General features: G+C 47.7%; 2 non-coding genes across 2 annotated transcripts; both read left to right on the top strand.

Annotated features, from left to right (window-relative positions):
- The first annotated feature begins 3,886 nt into the window (after positions 1-3,886).
- Trnal-caa (transfer RNA leucine (anticodon CAA)) lies at positions 3,887-3,994 on the top strand. The gene is made up of 2 exons: positions 3,887-3,924; positions 3,949-3,994. It is a non-coding gene; the product is annotated as a tRNA-Leu (tRNA).
- A 223-nt stretch (positions 3,995-4,217) lies between these two features.
- Trnae-cuc (transfer RNA glutamic acid (anticodon CUC)) lies at positions 4,218-4,289 on the top strand. The gene has a single exon. It is a non-coding gene; the product is annotated as a tRNA-Glu (tRNA).
- Positions 4,290-4,718: the final 429 nt, after the last annotated feature.

Here is a 4,718-nt window from a genome sequence, read left to right as displayed (position 1 = left end):
CCTCCAGCTGCAGCCCATAACCTGCTGCTATCAACATTCCTTCAAGAAGTGGCCTAGATTCTATGCAGACTTTCATTTCGCGTTATCTACAAATGGCTCTGATGGAGTTATTTCCATCAAGCAACTGCAACGGGGCTTTCCAAGGTCACTTTTTTGTTTTTTGTTTTGCTTGAGACAAAGTTTCATGTTGTCTAGGCTATTCTCCAACTTCCTATGTAGCCAAGGTGACTTTGAACTCCTGCCTCCACATCTGAAGTGCTAGGATTACAGGGCCTGCACCTCTGCATTGCTAAATGAAGTGCCCATCCTGCTTCCTCTCTGCCCTAGACTGCAGGAGACTTTAACTCTCCCTCCTCTGCTACTGTGTTCCTCTCACTTTCTCCTCAGCTCTGCTCTCTGACTTCACCTACTCCCGGTCTCCTCCCTCCTCAACTGGCTTTTCTTCTCTCTCCAAAGGCTGGAGTGTTCCAGGCTCAGGCCCTGGCAAGCCTCTCTTTTAGATATGCTCTTTGGGGGTGATCTAATTAGGTCACCCATTGATGGCCCCGGGTTTATGTTTCTGGCTACCCTTTTTGGATTCCAGACTCCTTTGACTGCCTAGTTGGCCCTCCATGATTAACTGAGTTAATACACTTCATGCTTACAAAGAATGTAGGGTAGTGCCTGGTACAATATCAACTATGATCAGCTGCAGGACTGAGCTCAAACCTCACTCCAAGCCACCTGCGCTATTGACTGCTTTTCTATGGCAAATCACTATGCACTTCAGAGCTCACAACTGCAGACATTCACTCCTTACCGTTTTGGAGGTCAGAAGGCCAGCACCAAAGTGCTGACAGGCCACATGTCAAGTGAGAGCTGGAGGGGAGAATTTTCTCCTCTCCTTTTCTATCTTCAGCATTCCCTGACTTCCAACCATGTCACATCAGTTCTTGACTCCAAGGTCACATGGCCTCCTTTTAGGGCAAGCCTTCCTTTGCCTCTTCCAAACACAGACTCCACTTGGGTAACCCATCTCAATGCTTCAAACAATTCTCTGCAAAGTGTTTGCTACAGAAAGCAGTTTTCACAGATTCCAGTAGTGAGAACATGAATGTTTGGGGAGACTTGTCTCCGTGTACAAGACCCTCATCGTAGACTGTGAGGTAGCTCATCAAGGAAAGTCTGGAGGCCTCAGTTTAATCCCTAGAACCTACATAAGGGTGACAGGGGAAAACGGACTCCACAGAGTTGCCCTCAGACCTCCACAAACATGAACCATAGCACATATGCCCACACATGTTACATACATACAAAACACTAATTTTTATTTCCAAAAATGATCACCACATGTGGTGATGCATACCTTAATCCCAGCACCTAGGAGGTGGAGGTAAATGGCTCTCTGTGAGTTGCAGGCCAGCCTGATCTAACATATCAAGTTCTAGACCAACCAGAGCTATAGAGTGAGACCCTGTCTCCAAAAATTTTTTAAAAGACTGTCTTCATGGGGCTGGAAAAGTGGCTTAGTAGTTAAAAGTGCTTTCTGCTCTTGCAGAAGACCAGAGTTGGTTCCATGCACTCACATCAGACAGGTCACTACCACTCATAACTAGCTCCTGGGGACCCAACACTCTCTTCTGGTCTCTGAGGGCACCAGCACTTCTGTCCACAAACCCACACCCAGACACATCCCCATATAATTTTTTTAATTAGGTTTTTTTTTTTTTGTTGTTTTGTTTTGTTTTTTATCTCCTGCAGCCAGGCATGGTCACCAGACATAGTGGTGCACACCGTTAATCCCAGCACTGGGGAGACAGACAGAGGCAGGAAGATCTCTATGAGTTCAAGACAAGCCTCATCTGCATAGTGAGTTCCAGGATATCCAGGGCTATGTAGAGAGAGACCCTGTCTCAATAATAATAATGAAAGAATTTTTGATCTGGCATTAAAAACAAACAAACAAACAACAACAACAACAAAAGTTTTGCCTGGTGGTGGTGGTGCTCACCTTTAATCCCAGCACTGGGGAGGCAGAGGCAATAGGATCTCTATGATTTTGAGGCCAGCCTGGTTTGAAAAGCTAGTTCCAGGACAGCCAAGGCTATACAAGAAACCCTGTCTCTAAAAACAAAACAAACAAAAAAGACAGCTTCAAAGAAGAAGCAGTAATATCAAGCATCACTTATTACATACAATGAGGACATGAACTCACCTGAATCTATAAGCAATCTCTTTACACCATGTATTTACTTATTCGTTCACTAATTTGGGTACATGGGTTACTTTTTAAAATCTCTTCAAACTCTTCTTCAGTGTGGTTTTAGTGTCCTACAGATCCATCATTAACCAACTTTTAGTTAAGCTCCTCTGAGCCCTTGATTTGATTAGGCCTGGACCTTAACCCCCAACTGAATCTGGCATTAGCCACCCTTCTGGATTCATGCATGGATAATTCCCTCGCCCCTGCTCTGAGAGATAGCCTTCTGTCACTGTCAAGTTCAGCACCCCTCACCTTTGATGTCTAAGTCTTTGGCTTGGTTTTTGGAAGAATTCCATAGGGCCTGTTTAGTGGGAATTCCCTTGCCCTTGACATCTGCCCTTAAGAACTTTCCACCCGCGGGCGGTGGTGGAGGCAGAGGCAGGCAGATCTCTGTGAGTCTGAGGCCTGTCTGGTCTACAGAGCTAGTTCCAGGATAGCTAGGGCTGTTAAACAGAGAAACCATGTCTCGGGAAGAAAAAACAAAAAAACAAAAACGTTTCACTCATGCAGGCCACCATTTCCCTGGCTACAAACCCCAGCTGTCTTTGCTAGTTTTATTAGAGAGAATCTCTTTCTCTCTGCTTCTGCGATAGTCTGAATAGAATAATCTTCCTCTCCATTTGAACAAGGGCAGGATGTTTTTCCTTAGCATCATTCATTAATTGAATAGAATGTCTATATATATAAAACTCATGATTGAATGGGTCGTGTGTTAGTGTTTTGCTTCATTTTGTTTTTGAAGCAAGGTCTCACGTTTCCAGAACTCACTGTACAGCTGAGGATAATAACCTTGAACCAATCCCACTGCCTCCACCTCAGAGTAATGGGATTGTTGGCTACATCCCATCTGTGTATATTAGTTTTTGAAGAATAGTTTTTCAAAAGGAAATTGTTTTAATGAGATCTTCCCCAGCAGTGACCCCTCTACCTTTCATAGGCTTGTGTGGTTTTGTTGGTGGTAGTTTTTTGTTGTTGTTGTGGTGGTGGAGGTGGTGGAGGTGGTGGTGGTGGAGGTGGTGGAGGTGGTGGTGGTGGAGGTGGTGGAGGTGGTGGTGGTGGAGGTGGTGGTGGTGGTGGTGGTGGTGGTGGTGGTGGTGGTGGTGGTGGTGGTTTTCTCGCAGGTTGAATAGCTATACTGATTATCTCCCTCATCAGCTCACCAGGGCAAAGGGAAGTTTTGGGGTTGCATGGAGGAAGAAGTCGGGGGACGGGAGGAAGGGAAGAGGATGGTCTGGGAGGAAAGCACTCGGCCATCCGCCGGCTGATCCAGGACTGTTCTGCAGGGAGGTCCTGAGCCTCGCTTTGCAAGCTAAAGCACTGAGAGTTGTGTCGCCGCTGCTGGAGCGACCCTCACCTAACCCAGGTCGCTCAGAGGGAAGCCCGGAGCTCCCAGTCTGGTCTCCGGTTGTATCCCGATCGCCGGCTGCGTTTGCAGGGGAACAAAGGTGACAGCTCGGTCCGCGGCCGCCACTCCATGCGGCCTGCGTCTCTCCCGGCATTGCGTTTCTGGGTCTACAGGCGGCGACAGCGTGCAGCTCACTGTTGGGCGCTGCAGCCAGCTGGGAGGGACATTGTAGAATGACTACGTAGCAGCACGCGTAGCACAGGCTTCAGGAGAAGCAGAAAAGGGAGTGCTCTCGAAGTGTCAGGATGGCCGAGTGGTCTAAGGCGCCAGACTCAAGGTAATTCAGCCTTCCCTACGGGTGTTCTGGTCTCCGAATGGAGGCGTGGGTTCGAATCCCACTTCTGACACATTCCTTTTTTTTTTTTTTTCTCGTGTGTTATTATTTAAATTTTCCTCCACTCAGGAGCCGGCCCCTCCCTTGTAAGATTTTCTCAGCTGCAGGCGTTGTCGGGTCCTCCAGGGCGACGAGTCGCCAGGTTGCCTAGTCGCCGGTTCGCTGGCGTAACTGTAGTTGCCCGTCACCCCTGGCTTCACCTAGTGTAGTGCTGCTAGACTCGCTTTGGCATGCCTTCCCTGGTGGTCTAGTGGTTAGGATTCGGCGCTCTCACCGCCGCGGCCCGGGTTCGATTCCCGGTCAGGGAAGCGACAGTTTTGCTTTTGTTTTCTTATTTTCCAAAAGTTCCCAATATTTAGGAAAAGTCAAACTAACTTCACTTAAGAAATAAAAGTGAAACCGAGTTCAGTAACTCTGTTTTAACAGAGAACCGTACTGAGGTTGTGAACACCAGCAAACAAGTCAGCCAGGCATTGACTCTGAAATACAGTGTATTCAGACCAAATCAAAGCAGCACACCGCACCCCCAACCCCACCCTCCCCGACTCCCATTCCCATCCCCTTGCTACACCCAGGGTGGCCCCACAGCAGCTGCTCCGCCAGCGTTTGCCTTTCTAGTTAGAAAATAAATAGAAGTAATTCATACAGTGCTGCGGACACTGGTGTTCTCTTTCCCTAGAGTCAACGCTGGTCAATATTTTGTCACATTCTTTGCCTCTCTGAGGATAGATTATTGA

The sequence above is a fragment of the Peromyscus eremicus genome, chromosome 8a, assembly GCF_949786415.1.
Source record: "Peromyscus eremicus chromosome 8a, PerEre_H2_v1, whole genome shotgun sequence".
Lineage (NCBI taxonomy): Eukaryota > Metazoa > Chordata > Mammalia > Rodentia > Cricetidae > Peromyscus > Peromyscus eremicus.
This window is presented reverse-complemented; position numbering and strand designations above follow the sequence as displayed.